Raw genomic sequence first — 12,067 nt, 5'->3', positions numbered from 1 at the left:
TTATTTAATGATAAGAAGAAATGAGAGCAATGGAAAGAGCTGAAGAAGACTTAACTGATATAGCCAAGTGAAAAAACACTCTTTATATGATAAAGATAAAAACAGAAATCAATAAAATAAGAAACAAACAATAGGAAAAGTTCATAATTCCTAAAGCTGCTTTTTTTTTTTGTAAAGTAATAAAATAGACTTCTGGTTCCTATCTGGCTTGTTATCAGTTGTCACTTCCATGCCCACAACCAGAAAATCCTGAAAAAACTGAAAATTAACAACTCTTCTTATACTCATCAGAGAATCAAGGGCACAGGACAAATTTCTATCCCCAAATAGGAGAGACAGGTAGATGCAGAGAATCACAGCTTACTAGACCAAAAGAAAAAGAAAAAGAAAAAAGAAATACACAGCACTAAAAATAAAAGATAATAAAATACTTAAATAAAAATCTAACAAAATATGTACAAGAATAAGGAAAACTAAAACTCTGATACAGAAATCAAAATATCTAAATAAATGGAGAGATATTCCGTACACAATATATTCTCAATATTGTCAAGATGTCAGTTCTTACCAATGTTAAATGTATACTCAACACAATCCCAATCAAAATCTCAGTGAGTTATTTTGGGGATATCAGCAAACAGATTCTAAAATTTATATGGAGAGGCAAAAGACCTAGGATAGCCAATACAATATTGAAAATGAAGAACAAAGTTAGAGGGCTGACACTATCCAACTTGAAGGCTTATCATAAAGTGACAGAAATCCAGACAGTGCAGTATTGGTAAAAGAATAGACAAATATGTCAATGGGACAGAATAGAGAGCCCAGAAATAGACCCACACAAATGTAGCCCACTAATCTTTGTCAAAGGAGCAAAGGCAATTCAATAGAGAAGAGACAGATTTTTTTTAAACAAATGTTGCTAGAACAACTGGACATCTACATGCAAAACTATGAATCTAGGCACAGACTATATGCCTTTAATGAAAATGTGATTATATAACTAAATGTAAAATGCAAAGCTTTACTATGCCTAGCCGATAACATAAGAGAAAATCTAGATGACGTTGTATCTGGCATTTACTTCTAAGATACAACAACAAAAACATGATGCATGAGAGAAAAAATTGATAAGTTGAACTTCATTAAAATAAGAAAAACTTCTCTGTGAAACATACTAAGAGAGTGAAAACACAAACTACAGATTGAGGGGAAAATCTTTGCAAAAAATATTTGATAAGGGGTAACTCATATCCAACTCACATCCATAATATGCAAATAATTCTCAAAATTCACCATGAAGAAAACCAATTCAAAAATAGGCAAAAGATCTGAACAGGTGCCTCATAAAAGAAAAATATATGCACAGAAAATAACCATATAAAAAGATGCTAAACATTGTATGTCATTAGGGAACTGCAGATAAAACAGCAATAAGAAACCATTACACACATATTAGAATAATGAAAATGCAATACATGGACAATACTAAATGCTAATAAGAATTTGTAGCAAGAGGAACTCTCATAAATTGCCAGCAGGAATCCAAAATGGTACAGCCACTTTGAAAGACAAATGGTTTCTTATAATACAAAACATACTCTTAACATATGATCTAGCAATTGTGCTCTTTGTTATTTACCCAAATCAGTTAAAAACTTACGTCCATAAAAAACCTTGCACATTAATTTTTATAGCAACTTTATTTGTAAATGCCCAAACTGGAGAGCAACCCAAATATCTTTCATTAGGTGAATGGATAACATCAATAAGATGCAACGTTATTTAATGATAATAAGAAATGAGAGCAATGGAAAGAGCTGAAGAAGAGTTAACTGATATAGCCAAGTGAAAAAACACCAGTTTGAAGAGACTGCATACTGTATGACATTCAGGAAAAGACAAAGCAACAACAACAACAACAACAACAACAACAAAAATCAGTAGTCGAAAGTGGTTATGGTGGATACATGTAATACATTTCTCAAAACCATAGAATATACAACACAAAGAGTGAAACTTAATGTACATTATGGACTTTAGTTACTAATATGTCAATATTGGTTCATGAATTGTAACAAATGCACCAAAATAATGCAAGATATTAAAAGTAGAAAAATTGGGGGTAGAGTGTGGTACAAGGAAACTCTGTTCCGTTTTCTTTTTTTTCTGTTAATCTAAAACTGCTCTAAAAATTAAGTGTATTAGTTAAAATAACCAATGAAATGGACATATCCCTAATTGGAGTGATGAAAAGAAAAAGAAAAAGAATAATCTTTGTCAAATAAATACCAATAAATACCAGCAGTAAAAAAAAAGTCATTACTACAGATTCTACAGATATTAAAAGGATAATGAGAGTATTACAAATAGTATTTCCAACATATTTAACAAATAAGATGAAATAGAAAAATTCCTGAAACATTACAAACACCTGAATAATCAACATACTTTTGAATTCAAAAGGAAAATTAAAAAGTAGCTCAAGACAAATAAAAATAGAAACAAAATATACCAAAACTTATGGGTTGCAGCAAAACAGTTCTAAGAAGTACCTAATATTTAAAAATTGTTTTAAAAATATAATATAGATACATATATATATGTGTGTGTGTGTGTGTGTATATATATGGATAAGCTGTGACATGAAAAACACCAAATGTGTAGGAGAGAGAAGCAAAAGTGTAGTTTCTCTATGTGATTGAAGTTAAGCTATTATCAGATTTTATCAGATTAAAATAGACTGCTGTAGCTATAGGGTGTTTTCTGTAAAACCTATAGCAGATACACCAAAGGTAAAGATACATCAAAAGATAAGTGTGATGGTTAATACTGACTATCAATTTGATTGGATTGAAAGATACAAAGTATTGATCCTGGGTGCGCCTGTGAGGGTGTTGCCAAAGGAGATTAACATTTGAATCAGAGGGCTGGGAAAGGCAGACCCACCCTCAATCTGGGTGGGCACAATCTAATCAGCTGCCAGCATGGCTAGAATATAAGCAGGCAGAAAAATGTGAAAAAGGAGACTGGCCTAGCCTCCCAGCCTACAACTTTCTTCCATGCTGGATGCTTCCTGCCCTCGAACATTGAACTCCAAGTTCTTCAGTTTTGGGACTTGGACTGGCTTCTCCTTGCTCCTCAGCTTGCAGACAGCCTATTGTGGAAACTTGTGATCGTGTAAGTTAAACTTAATAAACTCCCCTTAGGGCGCGCGCGTGTGTGTGTGTGCGCGCGTATCCTATTAGTTCTGTCCCGCTAAAGAACCCTGACTAATATAATACCATTACAGAAAAATCATCAGTTCACAAAGGAAGACAGCAAGAGAGGAAGAAGAAACAAAAGAACTACAAAGCAGGCAGAAATCAATGAACAAAAAGGCAATAGTAAATCCTTACCTATCAATAATTATCTTAAATAATTATTTTATCAAAAGTCAGAGTGGCTGCTTGGTTTAAGAAAATGAGAGACAACTATGTACTTCACACAAGATTCCCTTTATCTTTGACACAGTCTGAAAGTGAATGGATAGAAAATGGTATTTCTTGCATATGGTAACCAAAAAGAGTGGGGGTGATTATACTAATATAGCTACTATACTGACATCAGACAAAATAGACTTTAAGTCAGAAACTGTCACAAGAGACAAGGAAGGTCATGATATAATTATAAAGGTCATGATATAATTATAAAGTAATCAAGAAGATGTAACAATAGTAAATACTTAGGAACTCAACTTGGAAATACCTAAATATATAAAACATACATTAACAGAACTGAAAGAAGATATACACAGCAATACAATAATAATAGGGGAATTTAATACTCTGCTTTCAACAACTGTTAGATCATCTTACAGAAAATCAATAAGGAAACAGTGAATTTGAACAACACTATAGACCCAATGGAACTAACAGACACATACAGAACATTCCATCCAGTAACAGTAGAGTACACATTATTTTCAAGCACATACAAAATATTCTCCAAGATAGGTCATGTTAGGCCACAAAACAAGTCTTAACAAATTCAAGAATATTAAAATCATATTCATCATCTTACCACAATGGTTATGAAACTGGAAATTAGGAAACAGAAGAACAATTGAAAAACTCACAGACATGTGGAAATTAAGCAGCCTACTCCTGAATAACCAGCACACTTCTGTAATCAGAAGGAAAATTAAAAAGTAGCTGAGACAAATGAAAATAGAAACACAACATACCAAAACTTATGGGATGCAGCAAAACAGTTTAAGAGTGAAGTTTATAGTGACAAATACTTGCTTTAAGGAAACAAAAGATCTCAGATAAACAATCTAACTTTACGCCTCAAGTAACTAGGAAAAGAAAAACAAACTAAGCCCGTATTTAGCAAAAGAAAGAAATAACAAAAGTCAGAATAGAAATAAATGAAATAGAGACTAGAAGAACAATAGAAAAATATCAATGAAAGTAAGAGTTGGTTTTTGGAAAAGATAAGCAAAATTGACAACCTGTTAGCTAACCTAAGAAGAAAGGAGAGAAGACTCAAATTGGAAATGAAAGAGGAGATAATCAATATCACAAAAATGGATTATAAGAGATGACTATGAACTATTTCTATGCCAACAAATTTGATAACCTAGAAGATATGGATGCATTCTTTTTAACATGTAAACTACCAAAACTAAACCATGAAGAAATAGAAAGTGTGAACAAACTAACAGTAAGGAAATTGAATCAGTAATTTAAAAATCTCTCAACAACAACAAAAAATGCCCAGGATAAGATGTCTTCACTGGTGAATTCAAGTAAACATTTAAAGAAGAATTAATGCCATAGTTCCCAAACGTTTCCAAAAAATTGAAGAGAGAACATTTTAGAACTCACTTTATGAGGTCAGCATTTTCTGATACTGAAGCTGGACAAGGACACTATAAGAAAAAAATTATAGGCCAATATCCTTTATAAACATAAATTCAAAAATTCTCAATAAAATACTAGCAAACCAAATTCACCAGCACATTAGAAAGGTCACACACCAAGGTTAAATGGCTCCTACATACTCAAATCAATAATTGCAATCCACCACCATAACAGATGAAGGATAAAAATCATATGATCACTTCAATAGCTTCAGAAAAAGCATTTGGGAGTATTCAGCATCCTTTTATGATAAAAATATCTAACAGCTCAGGTATAGAAGGAATGTACTTCAACATAATAAAGGCCAAATGTGACAGACCTACAGCTAACATCATACTCAACAGTGAAAAGCTGAAAGTTCTTCCTCTAAGATCAGGAACAAGACAAAGATTCCCAAGATTCCCACTCTCACCATTTCTAATCAAATAGTACTGGAAGTCCTAACTCGAGCAATTTGGCAAGAAAAATAAAGGCATTCAAACTGGAAAATAAGATGGTAAATTTTTTCTGCAGATGACATAATCTTATATATAAAAAACCCCAAAAACTTCATCAACAAACTGCTAGAACTTATAAACAGATTCATTCAGTAAAGTTGCAGAATACAAAATCAACATACAAAAATCAGTTGTTTCTATATGCAGTCATGTGCCACATAACATTTCACTCAAAAATGTGTTACCAAAACACGAGAGGTTTGATGTAGGTCCTGCTGTTTAGCACACAGAAAGTCAACCACTGAGACAAGTATTGCCAAGGAAAAAGGCTTTAATCAGGTGCTGCAGCCAAGGATATGGGAGCTCAGTCTCAAATCCAACTCCCTGACTGACTAAAACTATGTGTTTATATAGCAGGGAAGAAATGAAGCAATAAGCAAGAAACCAGGAACTAGGGAGGGGCAGTGGTGGACTGGATAAAGAAAATGTGGTAATGTGGTACATACACACCATGGAATACTACACAGGCATAAAATGAATGAAATCACATCCTTTGCAGCAACATGAGTGCAACTGGAGGCCATTTTCTTAAGCAAATCATCACAGAGATAGAAAACCACATGCCACATTTTCACTTATAAGTGAAAGCTAGACATTGGGTACTCATGGACATAAAGATGGCAGCAATAGGAACTGCCATCTATTTGAGTAGATGAGGACTACCAGAGTGGGGAGGGAGGGAGAGGGCAAGGGTTGAAAAACTATTGGGTACTGTGCTCAGTACCTGGGTGACAGGATCCTTCATACCCCAAACCTTAGCATCATGCAATGTACCCACACAACAAACCTGCACATGTACCCCCTGAATCTAAATTAAAAGTTGAAAGTCTAACATATACGATTATGTATAGTGCATGATACTTGATAAAAATAAATCACTATGTCATTGGTTTATGTATTTACTATACTAAGCGTTTTGTCATTTAGAGTGTACTCCTTTTACTTATTTAAAAAAGTTTACCATAAAACAGTCTGCCATGTCACATCAGCAGCTGCCTCATACATACTGTGTTTACCATAACTCTTGATTGTATTATTTTTCTTATGCTTGATTTAATCTTATGTTGTTTTGTTCATTATGGCCCCTGAGCGTACAAAATCCTTTAATGTTGCCAGTAAGAGGTCATATTGAATAATTGACCTGAAACTTAATTAAGTGATTAAAGGTAACAGAGGTAGAAAATAAGTGCTAGTTATGGCTTACCAGGAAATCATGTCCCATTCTACCATAGCTATGATCTTGAATAACAAGAAGAATGTGGCTGAAATTGTTAAAGGATCTGCTTCATTGATGGCAACAAGACTAACAAAAATTTGAGAAAAGCTAGTGTTAAATATGGAAAAAGTTCTGATGACTTGGATTGCAGATCAGACTCAGAAACATATCCTTCTCAGCACTTTGATAATCATGGTCGATACAAAAAATTTGCTTGCAACGTTGAAAGAAAAGGCTGAACCCTTCAGTAATGTTTAATCTACTCCTAGCTCTGTATGGTTTAAACATGTCAAGAATCATTCATTACCTAATGTGAAAGTGAGAGGTAAGTCTGTGAGTGCTGATGTGAAGGCAGCTGAAGAAATTTTGGAAACTCCAGATAAGCTCATTGTAGAGGTAAGTTATTTACCAGTGCAAATCATTAACATAGATGAAACCTCTTTATTTTGGATACACATGTCTGAAAAGACTTTCATGTATAAGGAGGCCCAGTCAAGCCAGGTTTCAAGACTTTTAATGACAGGGTAACAGTCTTGCTTGTGGGCAATGTTGCAAGCTACAAGTTAAAATTCTTTGTAATCTGGCATAGCGAGAACCCCAGAGCCTTCAAAGCATATGAATATATACATTCTGCTAGTATACTGCAGGAACAATAAGGAGTTGTGGGATGCCCCAGCTTCTTTTCTAAGCTGTCTTCCTGAATTGCTATGCAAGCAAAATGGAGAAGTACTACTTGGAGAATAACTTCCAACGAACTTGATCCAACCAATAGATCAAAGAGTTATGGCAGCTTTTAAGGCCTACTACCTGAGAATGAGCTTTGCCCAGACTATTGCTGAAACTGAAGAAGACACTATGAAAACACTGATGCAAGTCTTGAAAGATCGTATCTATAGCTGCACTAAAAACCTTTTTGGGTTTGGGTAATATCATCAAGGAGTATGAATGGCATCTGAAGAAAGGCACTTAAGATATTTGCATAACTTCAAAGACATTGCAAAAATCAACAAGACTGTGGTTGAAATTTCAAACAACTTTAATCTGGGTATGGAGGAGGATGACACTGAGGAGAATAAGAACCCCAAGAAAACTTATAGTGAAGTGTTCAGTAGCAGCTTTTGCAGACCTCAACAAGTCCTATTAGCAGTTTCAAAGCATGGACCTCAACACCAAATGGTTTTTATTCATAGAGAAGAAAGTTTATGGCACATTATCAGCTTACAAGCAAATCTCTATGATGAAAGAAAAAACAAACCAAGAAAATCACCATGGAGAAGTGACACCTGCAAAGAGTGACACCTCCTCAAGAACAGCCTCAGGCAGATCCTTCAGTAAGTGTTTCAAAAGGAGGCATTGCCAAATGACAGCTCCATGTGGGTTATTGCCCTTGAAGACAGCCCAGTAAGACAACATGTAAAGGTACAAGACAGTCATATTGATTATCTTGCCTTCAGTAGGCCTAGGCTAGCTTGCGTGTTTGTGTCTTAGTTTTTAAAAAAAGTTAAAAAGATGAAAAAAATCTTGAAAATAGAAAACGCTTAAAGACTAAGGATATAAAGACAGAAAATATTTTTTACAGCTGTACAGTGTGTGTGTTTAAGCTAAGTGCTATTTAAAAAGAGTCAAAAGGTAAAATTTAAAATTTTGTGAATTAAAAATGTTACGGTATGCTAGGGACAATTTATTATGGAATACATTTTTATAATTTGTGCAGCCTAAGTGTACTATACATTGTTTATAAAGCCTACCTAGTATACAGTAATGTCATAGGCCTTCACATCCACTCACCACTTACTCACTGATTCATTCAGAGCAACTTTCAGTCCTACAACCTCCATCCATTTTAAGTGCCCTATACTATTTTTAATTTTTATACTATATTTTTACAATACTTTTTCTACATTTAGAAATATTTAGACATATAAATACTTGCCATTGTGTTACAGTTGCCTGCAGTATTTGGTACAGCAATATGTTGTACAGGTTTGTGGCCTAAGAGTGATAGGCTATACCACATAGCCTAGGTGTTTAGTAGGCTATACCATCTAGGTTTGTGTAAGTACACTCTATGATGTTCACATGACAATATTGTATCAATGCATTTATCTGAAACTATCCCCATTGTTAAGTGATGCATGATTGTACTAACAACAAACTATCTGAAGAAGAAATTAAGAAAACAATTCAATTTACAATTACCTAAAAATAATAAAATACCTAGAAATAAATTTTACTAGAGAGAGGACAGGTTTCTACATTGAAATTTATAAAATAGTAATAAAAGAAATTGAAGAAGACAAAAATAAATGGAAAGATAATCTGTGTTCATGGTTTAGAAGAACCAGTATTATTAAACTGTTCATAATACCTGAGTGATCTACAGATTCAAGAAATCCCTATCAAAATTCCAATGACATCTTCCACAGAAATAGAAAAAAAAAAATCCTAAAATCATATGGAACTACAAAAGACCATGAAAAAGCATAGTATTCTTGAGAAAGAAAAACATAGTTGAAGTTATATTACCTGCTCTCAAAGTATAATACAAAGCTATAGTAATCAAAACAGTGTTTTTGACATAAAAACAGACACATATACAAATGGGACAGAACGGAGAGCCCAGAAATAAATTCATCATATACAGTCAACTAATATTTAACAAAAGTGCCAAGAATATAGATGAGAAAATGACATTTTTCAATCAATGGTATTGAGAAAGCAGGATATTCACATGCCAAAAAATAAAAAAATTGGATCCTTATACTGTACATCAAAATTAACTCAAAATTGATTAGACTTAAATGTAGGACCTAAAACCATTAAAATCTTAGAAGACAACATAAGGAAAAAACTTGCTATTCCAATGATTTTATGAATATGACACCAAAAGCACAGGTAACAAAGGCAAAAATAAGCAAGTGGGGCTACCTCAAGTGAATTTTCTGCATAGCAAAGAAAAAAATCAATAAAATAAAAAGGCAACTTATAAAATGGGAAAAGATATTTGGAAACCATATATCTGACAAGGGTTTGATATCCAAAATGTATAAGGAACTCACACAACTCAATAGCAAAAATGAAATAACCCATAATTAAAAATAGGCAAAAGACCTGAATATACATTTTTCCAAAGAAGACATACAAATGGCCAACAGATATAAGAAAAGTCTTCAACATCACAAATCATCAAGAAAATGCAAATCAAAACCATAATAAAACATCACCTCATACCTGTTAGGATGACTATTATCAAACAGTCAAATGGTAACAAGTATTAGGATGTGGAAAAAAGGAAACCCTTGTATATTATGGATCAGATTGTAAATTAGCACAGGTATTAGAGAAAACATTATGAAGCTTCCTTAAAAAAAAAACTAAAGAGAGAATTAACATACGATCCAGAAATCCCATCCTTAGGTAAATATCCAAAGGAAAATCAAGGAAATGGCTGCATTACCATTTTAATGCAGTACTCTTCACAATAGTCAAGATATGGAAACAAACTAAGTTTCCATCAACAAATGAATAGATGAAGAAAATATGGTATATATCTATGTATATATACAAACAAAATGGAATATTATTCAACCTTAAAATGGAAGGAAATCCTACCATTTGTGACAACATGGATAAACCTAGAGGACATCATGCTGACTAAAATAAGCCAGATATGCAAAGGTAAATACTATATTATCTTACTTACATGTGGAATCTAAAGAAATTGACCATATCAAAGCAGAGAGTTTAAAATAGTTTTCAGGGGATAGGAGTTGGGGAGATGAGAGAACCTTGTACAAAGGTTACACACACAAATTTTTATTTTTTATTTTTATGTGTACATAGTATGTGCATATATTTATAGGTTACATGAGATATTTTGACACAGGCATACAATGTTTAATAACCACATTGGGGTAAATGGGATATGCATCACCTCAAACATTCATCATTTCTTTTGTTGTGAACATTCCAATTGTACTCCTTCAGTTATTCTAAAATTTACAACAAATTATTGCTGACTCTGGTCACCTTGTTGTACTATCATACATGATATCTTATTCTTTGCATTTAACTATACTTTTGTACCCATTAACCACCCCATTTTCTCCCAACACCCTCCCACTACTCTACCCAGTCTGTAATAACCATCATTCTACTCTGTATCTCCATAAGTTCAATTTTTTAATTTTTTTTTCTTTTTTTAAGACGGAATCCTGCCCTGTCACCCTGGCTGGAGTGCAGTGGTACGATCTTGGCTCACTGCAACCTCCGCCTCCCGGGTTCAAGCGATTCTCCTCCCTCAGCCTCCTGAGTAGCTGGGATCACAGGCATGTGCCACCATGCTGGATCAGTTTTTGTATTTTTAATAGAGACAGGATTTCACCATGTTGGTCAGGCTCATCTTGAACTTCTGACCTTGTGATCTGCCCACGCTGGCCTCCCAAGGTGCTGGGATAACAGGTGTGAGCCTAGCCAATTATTTTAATTTTTAATCCCTACTAATGAGTGAGAACATGCAAAGTTTGACTTTTTGTGCTTGGCTTATTTCACTTAACATAATGTCCTCCAGTTCCATCTACGTTGTTGCAAATTACAAGGTATCATTCTTTTTTATGGCTGAATGGTGCTTCATTGTGTATACACACTGCATTTTCTTTATCCACTTTCTGTGGATTAACACACGTTACTTCCAAATCTTGGCTATTGTGAATAATGCTGTAATAAACAATGGAGTGTAGCTATCTCTTTAATATGCTTATTTCCTTTCTTTTGGGCATATATCCAGCAGTGAGATTGCTGGATCATATGGTAGCTATTTCTAGATTTTTGAGGAACCTCTAAACTGTTCTCCATAGTGGTTATACCCATTTAACTTCTGCCAACAGTATACAAGCATTACCTTTTCTCCACATTCTTGCCAGCATTCATTATCTCCTGTCTTTAGCATATAAGCCATTTAAATTGGGGTAATAAGATGTCTCATTATAGTTTTGATTTGTATTTTTCTGATGATCAATGATGTTGAGCATCTTTCCATATACCTGTTTGCCATTTATAAGTCTTCTTTTCAGAAATGGTTATTCAGATATTTTCTCCCTCTTGACTTGTTAGAGCTCTTCATATATTCTGGTTATTAATCTCTTGTTAGATACATAGTTTGCAAATATTTTTTCTTATTCTATGGGTTATCTCTTCATGTTGTTGATTTTTTCCTATGTGGTGCAGAAGCTTTTTAAATTGATGTGATCCATTTTTACTTTGGTCGTCTGTGCTTTTGGGGTATTACTCAAGAAATTGTTGCCCAGACCAATGTCCCGAAAATCTCCCCACTGTTTTCTTTTAGTAGTTTCATAGTTTGAGGTCTTAGATTTAAGTATTTAATCCATTTTGATTTTATTTTTGTATATTGCAAGAGACAGGGGTCTAATTTCACTATTCAGTTTTTC

At 33.7% G+C, this 12,067-nt stretch overlaps 1 long non-coding RNA gene across 1 annotated transcript in view; it reads left to right on the top strand.

Annotated features, from left to right (window-relative positions):
* Positions 1-12,067, top strand: part of LOC135971660 (uncharacterized) — a 517,266-nt gene that overhangs the window by 444,801 nt on the left and 60,398 nt on the right. The gene's annotated exons all lie outside the window — the stretch shown is intronic.

Source organism: Macaca fascicularis, chromosome 7 (assembly GCF_037993035.2).
Source record: "Macaca fascicularis isolate 582-1 chromosome 7, T2T-MFA8v1.1".
In the NCBI taxonomy this organism is placed as follows: Eukaryota; Metazoa; Chordata; class Mammalia; order Primates; family Cercopithecidae; genus Macaca; species Macaca fascicularis.
The sequence above is the reverse complement of the archived record's forward strand: the minus strand, read 5'-3'. Positions and strand labels throughout refer to the sequence as shown.